This window comes from Phyllostomus hastatus, unplaced genomic scaffold (genome assembly GCF_019186645.2).
Source record: "Phyllostomus hastatus isolate PE091 unplaced genomic scaffold, TTU_PhHast_1.1 phas_scaffold_216, whole genome shotgun sequence".
In the NCBI taxonomy this organism is placed as follows: domain Eukaryota; kingdom Metazoa; phylum Chordata; class Mammalia; order Chiroptera; family Phyllostomidae; genus Phyllostomus; species Phyllostomus hastatus.
Genome location: NW_025334018.1, coordinates 596,146 through 610,701, shown reverse-complemented (window position 1 = coordinate 610,701; position 14,556 = coordinate 596,146).

Below are 14,556 nucleotides of genomic sequence, written 5' to 3'. Positions count from 1 at the left end.
CTCCAGATACTCGTAGAATTGGATTGGGGTGGGGAGAGCAGTTCAATACCTCAGACATGCCTGTAATCCATTCAAAGTCACTGCACACAGGAATAGCAGACAACCTTAGGTCTACAGACTGTCTGACCCTGCTACAGAGCACACTGTAAGTGAGAACTAGATAAAAGGTATATATGAAAGCACTTGCCTTTGAAGAGCTAGTTGAAAAAAAACAGAACATGCTTGCATGTATAAATAAACACACACACATTGTTTTTTTTAAAGGTTTTTATTATTTTCTTAGAGAAAGGGGAAGAGAGAAAGAAAGAGAGGAAGAGAAATATCAATGTGTGGTTGCCTCTGGTGTGGCCCCCACTGAGGATCTGGCCAGCAACCCAGTAATGTGCCCTGACTGGGAAGTCAAAATGGCGACCCTTTGGTTCACAGCCTGCACTCAATCCATTGAGCTACACCAGCCAGGGCCACACACATCATTTTTAAGTACTTTGTGTAACAGAAAAAACATTTTTTTTGCATCAAAAACATACAGTGGCTCAAACTCTGACTTTGCCACTTACCTGCTGTATGAACTTACGCAAGCTAATATTACCTCTCTGATCTCAATTTTCCCATCTATAGTGTAGACAATAATGCCTTCCTTCATAAGGTTGTATTATTAAATAATCTTTAATGAGGTATAATTTATTTACAAAAAAGTTCACCCTTTAAAGGTACACAGTTCACTGTTCCCACAAGGGTATTCAGTCATGTAATCACTACTGCAATCGAGATATAGAACATTTCTCTCACCCCTAAAGGTCCCTTCACCCTCTTTACAGTCAATACCCTTCACCTCCCCATTCTCTGTCCCTTGGAAACCATGGATCTTATTTCCTTCACTATAATTTTGCCTTTTCTGGTTTTTCATGTATATGAAATCATACAATCATGGTTCTTTATGTCTGGCTTCTTTAACTTAGGATAGTGCTTTTGAAATTGATTTGTGTTGTATCTGTTCATTCTTATCACTAAATAGAATTACACTGGATATGTCACAATTTTTTTTCTTTTTCTTTTTAATAAGGAGAAAATTGAATGCAGTTTTAGATTGTAGAGATGGACACCCTCCAAACCCACCTCCCTCCCTTGCTTCCACCCTTCCCCTAAGTTTTGTCCGTGTGTCCTTTATAGTATTTCCTGAAAACCTTCTTCGCACTGTCCTCACCCCCCTCCGCTCTGGCTATTGTTAGAGTGTTCTCAATTTCAGTGACTCTGATTATATTTTGTTTGCTTTTTTTCTTTTGTTAATTATGTTCCAGTTAAAGGAGAGATCATATGGTATGTATACCTCACCATCTGGCTTATTTCACTTAGCATAATGCTCTCAAGTTCCATCCATGCTGTAGTAAAGGGTATAAGCTCCTTCTTTCTCTCTGCTGCATAGAATTCAATTCTGTAAATGTACCATGGTTTTTTGATCCATTCATTTATTGATGGGCACTTAGGTTGCGTCCAGCACTTGGCCATTGTAAATTGTGCTACTATGAACATTGGGGTGCATAGGTTCTTTTGGATTGGTGTTTCAGGGATCTTAGGGTATAATCCCAGCAGCAGAATTGCTGGGTCAAAAGCAGTTCCATTTTTAGTTTTTTGAGGAAATTCCATATTCTTTTCCACAGAGGCTGCACTAGTCTGCAATCCCACCAACAGTGCACTAAGATTCCCTTTTCTCGTGATGCTGAGCATCTTTTCATGTGTCTCTGGGCCCTTTGTATGTCCTCCTTGGACAGGTGTCTATTCAAGTCTTTTGCCCATTTTTTAATTGGGATTTTTGTTTTCCTGGAATGGAGTCGTGTGAGTTCTTTATATATTTTAGAGATTAAACCCTTGTCCAAGGTGTCATTGGCAAATATGTTTCCCCATACAGTTGGTTCTCTTTTCATTTTAATGCTGTTTTCCTTAGCCATGCAGAAGCTTTTTAATTTGATGAGATCTCATTAGTTTATTCTTTCCTTTATGTCCCTTACTTTAGGGGACATACCCGTGAAGATTTTGCTGCATGGAATGTCTGAGATTTTCCTGCAGCTGTTTTCCTCTAGGGCTTTTATCGTGTTGTGACTTATATTTAAATCTTTTATCCATGTTGAATTTATTTTTGTGTATGGTGTAAGTTGGTGATCGAGTTTCAATTTTTTGTATGTAGCTGTCCAGATCTCCCAACACCATTTGTTGAAGAGGTTATTTTTGCTACATTTCATGCTTCTTCCCCCTTTGTCAAGTATTAATTGACCATAGAGATTTGGGTTTATTTCTGAGCTCTCTGTTCTGTTCCATTGGTCTATGTGTCTGTCTTTATGCTAGTACCAGGCTATTTTAATTACAGTGACTACAGTTTGATATTAGGTATTTTGATCCCTCTTGCTTTGTTCTACTTTCTCAAAATTTCTGCAGCTATTAAGGGCTGTTTATGGTTCCATATAAATTTCTGAAATGTTTGTACTATATCTGTGAAATATGTCATGGGTACTTTAATAGAGATTACACTGAATCTATAAATTACTTTGGATTAGTATGGCCATTTTGATGATGATAATTATTTCATGAGCATGGTACATGCTTCCATTTGTTTGTGTCTTCCTTAATTTCTTTCTTCAGTGTTGTGTACACTGAGTACAGGTCTTTTACCTCCTTGATTAGGCTTATTCCTAGGTATTTTACTTTTCTTGTTGCTATATCAAATGGGATTTTTTTCCTGATTTCTGTTTCTGATATTTCATTGTGGGTGTACAAAAATGCCTTTGATTTCTGAGTATTGACTTTGTATCTGGCTCTTTTGCCAAATTCATTTATTAGGTCGAATAGTTTTTTGGTGGAGTCTATAGGATTTTCTGTGTACACTATGGTGTTACCTGCAAACAGTAACAGTTTTGTTTACTCCTTTCCAATTTGGATGCCTTTTATTTCTTTTTCTTGTCTGATTGCTGTGACTAGGACTTCCAGTACTATATTGAATAGGAGTGGTGAAAGTGGGCATTCTTATCTTTTTCCTGATCTTAGTGGGAAAGCTCTAAGTTTTTATCCATTGAGTTTGATGTTGGCTGTAGGTCTCTCATACATGAACTTTATTATGTTGAGGAATGTACCCTCTACTCCCACTTTGCTGAGTGTTTTTATAACAAATGCGTGCTGTACCTTATCAAATGCTTTTTCCACAATTATTGATATGATCATGTGATTTTTGTCTTTCATTTTGTTTATGTGGTGTATTATGTTTCTTGATTTGCGAATGTTGTACCATCCTTGCATCCCTAAGATGAATCCCACTTGATCATGGTGTATGATCTTCTTAACATATTGCTGGATGCAGTTTGCCAATATTTTGTTGAGGATTTAGCATCTATGTTCATCAATGATATTGGCCTGAAGTTTTCTTTCTTTGTTGTTTCTTTGTCTGGTTTTGGGATTAGGATGATGCTGGCTTCATAAAAAGAGTTTGGGAGTTTTCCATCTTCTTGGATTTTTTGGAATAATCTGTGGAGGATGGGGGTTAGATCTCTCTTAAATGCTTTGTAAACTTCTCCTGTGAAAGCATCTGGTCCAGGGGTTTTGTGTGTCGGAAGCTTTTAAATTACTGCTTCAATTTCATCAGGTGTTATTGGTCTGTTCAGACTTTCTGATTCTTTATTGAGTTTTGGAAGAGTATATTTTTCTAGAAATTTGTCCATTTCACCTAGGACATCAAACTTCTCGGCATATAGTTCTTTATAGTAATTTTTAAAAATCCTTTGTATTTCTGTGGTATCAGTTGTAATCTCTCCTCTTTCATTTCTGTTTTTATTTGGGTCCTCTCTCTTTTTTTCTTGATTTGTCTGCTTAAAGCCTTGTGGATTTTGTTTATCTTCTCAAAGAATGAGCTCCTAGATTCATTAATCCTTAGAATTGTGCTTTTAGTCTCTATGTCATTTAATTCTGCTCTGATCTTGGTTATTTCCTTCCTTCTACTTGCTCTGGGTTGTCCTTGTTGTTGTTCCTCAAATTCTTGTAGGTATATGGGGTAGGTTGTTTATTTCAAATGTTTGTATCTTTTTTACATAGGCCTGTATCACTATGAACTTCCCTCACAGGACTGTCTTTGCTGTGTCCCATAAGTTTTGGATTATTGTGAATTGATTTTAGTTTGTTTCAGGAAATTTTTTTATGTCTTCCTGGATCTCATTCTTGATCCATTCATTGTTTAATAACATGCTATTCAATCTCCATGAGTTTGTGTGTTTTTTGTTGGGGGGGGGGGGGTCCTTCAGGTTGGTCTCTAGCTTCAGTCCCTTGTGGTCAGAGAAAATGCTTGATATGATTTCAATTTTCTTGAATTTGTTGAGGCTTGTTTTGTGTCCCATTATGTGGTCTATCTTTGAAAATGTTCCATGTGCATTGGAAAAGAATGTGTATTTTGCTTCTTTGGGATAAAGGGCTCTATATATATCAGTTAACTCCATTTAATCTAAGACACTGTTTGATGCCAAAATATCTTTGTTGATATTTTGTTTGGAAAATCTGTCCATTTTTGACAGTGGGGTGTTAAAATCTCCTACTCTAATTGTGTTGCTGTCATTACCTTTCTTGAAGTCCTCCAATATTTTCTTTATGTATTTGTATGCTCCTATGTTGGGTGCATGTATATTTACTATGTTTATGTCTTCTTGATGGATTCTTCCCTTGAGTATTATGAATGACTTACTGGGTCTCTTTTTATGGTTCTTTTTTAAGTCAATTTTGTCTGATATGCGTGTTGCTACCCCAGCTCTTTTATTTTCCTGTCTGTTTGCTTGGAAGATTTGTTTCCAGCCCTTCACTTTCAGTCTGTGTAGGTTTTTTGTCCTGAGGTGGGTCTCTTGTAGGCAACATATATGCGGGTCATGCCTTCTTATCCAGTCAGCTATTCTGTGTCTTTTGATTGGAGCATTTAATCCATTTATGTTTAAGGTCATTATTGATAGGTATGTATTCATTGCCTTTTTTTCATACCTGTGTTCCTTTCTCTCTCACTCTTTTCCTTGTTTTCTTAAAGCAGTGCCTTCAGCATCTCTTGCAGAGCTGATCTGGCAGTGGTGTATTCTTTTAGACTTCTTTTGTCTGGGAAGCTCTTTATTTGGCCTTCCATCTTAACTGAAAGCCTTGCAGGGTAAAGCAGCCTTGGTTGCAGGCCTCTGGTTTTCATTACTTGGAATATTTCTTGCCATTCTCTTGTGGCCTGGAGGATTTCCATTGAGAAGTCAGCTGTTAGTCTTATTGGGGCTCCCTTGAATGTTACTCTGTTTCTCCCTTGCTGCTTTTACAATTCTCTATTTGTCTTGGAATGTTGCCATTTTAATTATGATGTGTCTTGAAGTGGGCCTCTTTGGGTTCCTCTTGATTGGGACTCTCTGTGTTTCCTGGATTTGTGTGACTTTTCCTCTCATCAAATTAGGGAAGTTTTCCATCTCTACTTTTTCAAACAGGTTTTCTATCCCTTGCTCTTTTTCTTCTCCTTCTGGGATCCCTATTATATGGATATTATTACATTTCATGTTGTCCTGCATTTCCCTTAACTTCTCTTTCTTCTTTCTGACTCTCTTTTCCTTTTCTTGCTCATTCTGGGTGTTTCTTTCTACCTTGTCATCCAGCTCACTGATCCGATCCTCTGCTTCCTCTAGTCTGCTTTTAATTCATTCTACTGTGACCTTCAATTCAGAAATTATATTCTTCATTTCTTTTTTGCCCTTGTTGATAGTTCCTATTTCCTTTTTCTTGTTGATATAGTTTGCAGTGAGTTCATTGTAGTTTCCCTATAGTTTTTGGTAATTTTCTGTGAGTTCATTGAGCTTCCTGATAACCATTGCTTTGAACTCAGTATCTGATAGTGACTTGCCTCTATTTCATTTAGCATTCTTTCTGAGGCTTCCTCCTTTCCTTTCATTTCGGGATTGTTTCTTTGTCTTCCTGTTGTTTGTGAGACTCTTCCACTCCAAGACAAGTCTGCCACTCCAGAGAAGTGCCTGGCCTCTCACACAGCTCAATGCTCCAACCAGACTAGGGACTACCCAGGTCAGGATCTGTCACTGCCCAACTCTTCCCAGCTGGCATCCACAGTATCAGTGAGTTCACACCACCCCTGTGTGTTTGCCACTTCATCCTTACCACCACCACCCCAGCCATGACTTCAACCATTCAGGTCTCTCCTGGTGCTGTTCAAACTTTGTTTGTCAGGGGACAGCGCTATTGACCTGGCTCTCTCCCAAGAATCCTGTGGCAGACCCTGTGAGTGCTGAGCCCAGGGCTGCAGCTGCCCTGTTCCCTGTGCTGGTCCCAGGGACCTTGTTTTCCTGAAGTACTCTCCTTACCATCTGATCTTTCAATGTTCTCTACAGTTTTTTGTCTCCAATTTTCATATATGCTGAGATACCATTGGCTGTTCACTCTGTCCCTCAGAAGATCGGCTAGGTGTTTCACCTCTGCTCAGGTTGAAGTGGACTCTGCTCCCACCTATCTTGCTGCCTTCTTCCACTTGTTTAATTTTCTTTTGTTTACCTGTTTGAGTATATATTTCAGGAAAATATTACTATGAGCAATATCAGAGATTTTACCGCCTATTTTTTTTAGATGTTTTATGGTGTCAGGTCTTACATTTAAGTCTTTAATCCATTTTCAATTCATTTCTATACAGTTTAAGGAAGTGGTCTACTTTCTTTTTCTTCCTTTGCACATAAGGTCTCTCTAGACAGTATCCAGCCATGTAATATGAAAAATAGATTTTTACTAAAGAAGATACAAGAAACATTGTACATAAGACAATGTCTCTTATAATCAGACACCTCAGTCCCCTTCAAAGTAGACACCTTGGGACCCCACAATTTTCTCATGTTGCTATCAGCTACATCTTCATATTTTCCCAATCTCATCAATAGTCTCAATTCTCTTCTATTTAAAAGGTGATTTTAGTTTTGGGAAAAGCCAGAAGTTGCAGGGTGCCAAATCTGGGCTGTAGAGCGGCTGAGTCACCTGGGTGATTTGATGTTTCACCAAAAATTTCGCACGAGATGTGATGTATGAATGGGTGCATTGTCATGATGAAGCTGCCAATCACTACTTGCCCATAGCTGCGGCCTTCAGAATCATCAGAATAATTTCTATAGAAGAATGTTCAAGCTTAATACAAAATTTGATACAGATTTGTATCAAATTTTGCTCAGTCATTTTGAATGTGATAGCCACACAGTACACACAATCACTCAATGACATCTACCACCCCCACTGACTAGTACAGTGAAGTCATCATTGTTCACACAGGCACATTCCAGTCCACTCTTCTTGGCTGCCAGGTTACATCAATACCACACAAACCATTCTTATATTAACAATGGCTGGACTTTTTCTGGACAGACCTCCCATCTGTCCAATTTCCCCAACACCATTTATTAAATAGACCATCTTTACCCCATTGTATATTCTTGCCTCCTTGATAAAAATCATATTTATTAATTCAACAAATACTTTTTGAGTATCTAACATAGTAAAACTCCTGCAATAACAATGAATTAGAATTAAAACAATTGGATATTAGTTCCTGTCATCTATCCAACAGTCATTCTCCAAAGGAGCATTATATATGTCTTATTATTTGAAGGAAAGAAAGAGAATGTGACAGGGAGGAGAAGGCAGGATTGTAGGAAATTAGGGAAATAGTAGACAAATTTGCCCTTAGGAGAAGAGAGGGGAAGGTCAAATCCAGCATCTGCAGTATCTCCTGAACCTAGCTACTTGAATTGGGCCAACAGATGGGTACCACTAACCAGGAGATTCTAATGTAGAATCACTGCTCTTATCCTGGAAATTTCAATAAGATCCAGAAGTGTCACCATCAATATTTAAGCTAGAACAACTAACTTCTACCAGGGGTTACCAAAACAGTCATGTGGTGGTAAATTTGAATGAGAACTCCTAATGAGTTTGACCCCTCATTCACTAGTAGTAATTCTTGGACACTAGTTAATCAAGGATCAGGAAACTTTTATTAATATTAATTTTAATTAATAGTCCTTCAAAAAACTTACACTTTATGGGAGGGGCCATCCAAATTAATCAACAATTATTACAATTTATTTTTTTAAGATTTTATTTACTTAATTTTAGAGTGAGGGTAAGGGAGGGAGAAAGGGAGAGAGAGGAACATAGATGTGCAAGAGAAAAACACATCAGTTGCCTTCTGTGTTCCCCCAACCAGGGACCTGGCCCACAATACAGGCATGTGTCACAATTCAGAATTGAACCAGAGGACTTTCAGTTTGCAGGATGACACTTAATCCACTGAGCTATACCAGTCATGGCTAATTATTATACAATTTAATAAACTCCATGATAGAGGACAATTAGCTGTGTCTCTTCTTGTTTTTCAAGGGACTACTGTGATGATCTTCATTGTAAACATTTTGAAACTTTGAACAGGTTGTCAAGAATGATGTGTTTTAGATCAATGTCAGACCAGCAGATGAGTGTATTGAAATAAATACTGCAAATGGATCAACCACCATCCCACACTGCAATACAATTTACTTTCATTGGTTATATTCAGTGCTATCATTATTGTGGTCACTATCTCAGTTGTTCTTAAAGTTAGCTATGTTATGTCCATTCTTAAACTAAGCTAATTAACTCCTAAGCAGATATAAATACTACTTTATTTGACTGTGCTAGTGGAAAGAAAAGACCAGTTTAAAAAGTTATGAAAATCATTAAACTTAAAACTAACATGAGGGAGAAAAAAGATCCCTTTGGACCATAGCTTTTTTATTTCCAAGAATCCAAGAAAAGAGAACAGGCAACTCATACAATTGGAAGTTTAAACATTTTATAAGGCAGCTGAGGAACACTCAGAAAAAGCTGTCCAAGACTGATTGCTTATGGATAGATAGTATGAGATGAAGGAGGACTGGAGACCAAAAATCTTGGGACACTGATCTTCTCAATGTTCTTACCTTGCTCCCTCTGCACAATTCTTCTACTACCTCTTCTTCCAACTTATTTTAGCAGTTAGCCAAAGTCAACTGGTCTCATTATAAAAGAATCTTCCATACCCAGGAATAGTTACAATAGGGTTTCAAAAATGCAACTTACAAGCAAAAATTTATGGCAGGAAACATGAAAGGAACTGGGTTATGCATAAACCATGAGACATATCTGCCAGGGCCTTCTTTCTTAAAAGGTTGAATTGAATAACACAGGGAGCCATAAAGGGAATGAAATTAGCATGAATGACTTCCAGAGCTTCACATTACCAAGACTAAGGAAGAAGAGCTAGGGAAGAACTGTGGTGTCTCCAAAACAAAAATAACTCCAGCTTGGTGATGAGGTATGTGTCCCCTTTTCTGTGATCCTCTGAGTCTTGGCCCCTTTTATGCTCTTTTATATTTGCCAGTTATGTGTCTCAATTTCTTTTATCCATGCCCTTTCCTGACTGATTATGGGTGCTTGAAAGTACAGGATCTTCCATCCTCATCTCAAAGCACACATCTTATTTCTTAACTGTTCACTCCCACCCAATAAAACATACAGAACTTAAAATGATTTAAGATCCATTTCCACTAATCCCAGGTTAAAGCTCAGTTGTAGACTCTTTCCTCCTTTCCCTTCCTTGTTCCTTTGTCATGAGAAAAAAGCTAATATTATCAGAGTCTTGAATTCCACCTGCTATCTCTATCTCTACATTCCTCAAAAGACCAATACCTGTTTGATACAATAATGGGAAAAAACACAAGCTCTCAAGTTCAAGAGGCCTGAATATAAATCCTGATTCTATCTGTTCTTAGTACTTTGACATTTTACAAGTGAATTAACATGATTAACTTTATTTCCCTATCTTTAAAATGGAAATAAAAAAGCTACTTTACCAGACTTATGTGATGAATAAATGAAATTATATATATAAAGGTATAAGTCATATAATATGTATTTAATAAGTATTAATTATTAAGGAAAAAAGACTTTTAGGAAAAAATTCATTTCTCATAATAACACATCCACATGTGTTTAACTCTTAGAATATAATTGGTTAATAAGAACTACCTTGTGTCAATTCCTAATAGCATGAGTGATGGACAGTAGCAGAACTTTCTACTTATAGTTTTAATTAAGAAATTAGCCCTTGGCTGGTGTAGCTCAGTGGATTGAGCGAGGGCTGCAAACCAAAGTGTCGCAGGTTCGATTCCCAGCCAGGGTACATGCCTGGGTTGCAGGCCATGACCCCCAGCAACTGCACATTGATGTTTCTCTCTCTCTCTCTGTCTCCCTCCCTTCCCTCTCTAAAAATAAATAAATAAAATCTAAAAAAAAAGAAATTGTTGTGCCTTCTTATTTTTTGTCAGATTTCCAACAAAAATGGATAATGAATTAATAGAGCTAAATCAATCTCTCTGTCCAGTAATTGACAGAACCTTTTCTCAACCTATTTCTTACTGTGGGGACCTTTCCACTCACCATGTAGTTTGAAAAAGGAAGTTCACCTCTGGGATAAATGGAGGCAGTCTGGCTTTCTCACCCAGGTGTCTGGGTAACTAAGGGAAGCAGTGTTCCCATAACCTTGGATGGGCCTGTTAAGTAGTGTTCTCATAACCTTGAGACTAGGTCTGATAAAATGTTCCCATAGCATTGAGGGGACTCACATGCATAGTATGAAGTTCTGTTGCATAAGATCTGTTGGTGCCCTTATGGCTTTGTTTGCCTCTAGTACTTAAGCAGGTAGGGACTCCCTGCTGGGTGCCATGATGTGCCTTGCAAGGGGACAGGTGACATGCAGTGTGTATGCAGTCTGCATGTCTGCAGTGACACACAGAGACATGCAGGAAAACATGCAGCTTGCAGCATGAGTGGCTCACCCACCCATGAATAAAGACATGTGAAGCATCCCTATAGCTCCACTCATTTTCTTCCATCTCCCTGAATCTAGAGTGGACCTGCCACACCTTGACAGGCTGCAACACAATTGGCATAGGTGTCAGGATTTGTCACTGAACAGTATGGAGCAGGCACCCCTTAAGGGAGGCTTGGAGTGAGTGGCCAATCACAGGCAGGTAGTATTTGATGGCCCAGACTCCTGGCAGCTTGGCCTCCCACCCCAGGACTGGCCCAATATTAGCAGTACACCCGATACAGTAGAGAAAGCCCTATGGGTAGTGGGGAAGACCCTAGAAAAACTCAGTGCCCTATACTGCCACGGGGGGCCATGGGATGGGTGTTTCAGCTTTGGGAGCTGAGGCGAAGACTGCGCTTCATGATGCAGTGAAGTTACTTGAGCGCCAAGGCGAAAAAAAACAACCCAGCCTTGAAGCCTTGAATCTGCGCCCTAGTGAAAAGCCTCCAAGCAGTAGAGCTGCTGGCACTTCCTGTCCAAACTCATAGTGAACAATTCAGAGGAAAAGGGTGGGAGTGAAAGGAACTGATTTCCCTGAAGGCAGTAGCCGATGGTGCCTAGGGGGAGTTAGAATTTAGGCAGCCTGGGATTTCCTCCCCTACCCCACACAGACGTGGAACACAGTTGCCTTAGGACTGTGGCCCCTGCTAGGAAAGCTTTGCTCAGAGCATGCTGATCAGAAGAGGCAAAAACCCCTGCAGGCAAGTATCATGCCCTGCTGTGCCTGTGCACCAAGGCCCTGCACATGAAGCAGAGCTTTGCAGTGGCCTTCCAGAAGGTGGGGCTGCCATGGGAACTGTTAAAGCTGGCTACGCCAACCAGGGAGGCTATGAGAAAGCAGGCAGGAGCTGGCACAAGATGGGGAAGCAGGCACTGGCACCCAGAAAGGAAAGCATGCTGATAGGGAGGTGGCCAAAGAGCAGCAGCAGCGGCTGTGGTGAGTTCCACAGAGCACAGACAAGCACTGCACCTGTCAGCATGGCCCCAGAAGAAGGAGGCAATGGCCAGAGCAGATGACAGTACCCAGAGACAGCAGTGACGGCAGTGGCTGGAGCCCAGGAGACTCAGGCAGCTGGAGTCACCAGAGTTGCAGAAACATAGGGTGACTGTTTAGGTGTCCCCCATTACTGAGTGCATTCTGTGCCCCTTGTAGGGACCTATTAAGCCTCTTTGCAGGGATATGCTGAGCATCTCCCCTGTTCAGTTACCATCCCCATGGAGGGTGACGGAAGTTAAACAGCTCCAGATATTTTGGGCCTGTTGGGGTACTAAAGAGCATTTGTGCTCCATCTAGCCCAGGTCATTCACACCTTGTATTTTTTTAAAAAAAGGGAGAGAACTGGGACTGGACCTTAACCTCAAATCAAGCATTCCAAAGAGTTAAGTGCATCATTAAGCACGCCCAGGCCTTGCATGCTCTGGATCCTGCTAGACCCTGTGACTTAGATGTACATGTAACACCAGAAGGCTTTGGATGGGGTTTGTGGCATTGATCACAATGGCTATGCCAATTCTTGGGTTTCTGGCCCCAACTATGGAAGGGAGCAGAGGTATGGTACTCCTTAATTGAAAAGTAATCAGCTGCAGTATATGCTCCCCTGTTGGCCACAGAGACTATAACAGGATCTGCCCCCATGACAGTTAGGACCATGTATCCCATTGCAGAGTGGGTCCAGGAATAAAAGGCCAAACCTTCTGATGGGACAGCCCAGATGCTCACATTGGCTAAGTGGGGAGCTTTTTTGCAATAAAGAAGTACTCTGTCCACTAGCCTTTTGTGGGCTGAGCTACAGGAAGTGTTAGGTCCTGTTATTTATGTATGTGGATGAGAAATCTATTGCTTCTGTCTCTATAGAAGAAATGGAAGCTAGCCCCTCCCACAAAGGGCAAACACCTATTTCCTCATATGCATGGTATACTGATGGGTCCCATCAGGGATCAGCCTGCCATCTGAACTGCCTTAGCAATTCAACCAGAGACAGACACAACCTGCTTTGACACTGGTGTGGGGCAGAGCAGCCAGTGGGGAAAACTCTGAGCCATATGGCTCTCAGCAGCCAATGAAGCCCCACCCCTGACTCTTTGCACAGATAATTGGGCAGTGTACCAAGGGCTAACATTGTGGATCTCTACATGGCATACAAATAAATGGATGATTATGCATAGACCACTGTGCAGACAGGCTTTATGGCAAGACTTATGTGAGTTAGGCCACCAGAAACAAATCACTGTGTATCATGTTACTGGACATGCTCCTCTTGCTTCCCCTGGGAATGATGAGGCTGATACTCTAGCCAAGGTGCAATGGCTAGAAACTGTACCTGCCAGTCCCTCAGGACAGGAAGTGCCACAGTGGCTGCAATGTCACCTCTTACATGCTGGACAAAAGGCCATGTGGTCTACCATCAAAACTTGGGGGTTACCTGTTACTTTAGCAGAGGCACAAGAAGCTTGTGAGACCTGTGTTACCTAATCATGAAAGCACCCCCAAAGGCCTGTGAGAACTACTGGACAGGCGGTGTGGGGGCCGGTACCACTGACCCAGTGGCAGGTGGATATAATCAGGCCCCTACCTGGTTCAGAGGGATGTAAGAATGCTATTACAGGTGTGAACATGGCCACAAGACTTTTAGCTGCTTATCCTGCAGGCACCCAGATCAGAAAGCAGTGATTGCTGCATTAGAGTAGTTATGTGCTGCTTATGGGTGACCCTTAATCATTGAAAGTGATCAGGGGACACATTTTACTGGGGCCTTGGTACAACAATGGGCTCAAGACTTGCAGATTGACTGGAAATTCCATGTGGCCTATCATCCCCAAGCTGCTAGAATGATAGAACAATACAATGGTCTCTTAAAGCAGGACCTGAAAGCTGCAGCTGCCACCACTATGCTGAAGGGTTGGATGAAACCATTATGAACTGTCCTCTGGACTCTAAATGAGAGGAGTCAGAGGGGAGTCTGGACTCCCAGCTCTGGTGGAAGCACTTTTCCACTGAACTACAGCTCCAATTCAGTTGAAGGTACAGACTAGGATGCTTTGCTAAAACCATGCATGGGGAAATCAGAGGAATATTCTCTGATGGCTCCAAAGGGCCTGGGTAGAGGGCAAACAGACACTTGGATGTGGCCTTGGAAAATAAAGGCCCTTCACATGTGTTAAGTGGCTCTTGTTGCCCCTTGGGGCCAAGGAGTAGAGAGAAACTTATAAATAGTGCCCTGGGTGATTGGGACATGGCCCCCAGTCTTAAAGGTGACATATCCAGTGCCAGCAGACCACTAAATGCTTCTTCATGGCACCTTTGTGGTTTCCTTATGACCCATTATGACTTCTCCCCTATTATTGCAAGTAGATGCTGAACCCGCAGTTGAGGCATGAAAGGTCTGGTAGTCATGCCCTGGAAGACCCCCTCTGCCAGCCACTGTCTTATTGCCTGACCAGAAGCTTGCTTCTATATTGCCTGAAAGTCATGACTTGCCTTTACTGGTGCCTATAACTACTCTGTCTTTTTGGCCTTAGCATGCAAGGTAACACCTTAGTGGACTAGGTTCATACCTATGCCTCACTGGCTAACCAATCAGCGTGCTGGGTCTGCACTGAACTCCCCTTGAGCACATTGGCCAGCCTCCTATGGCCCA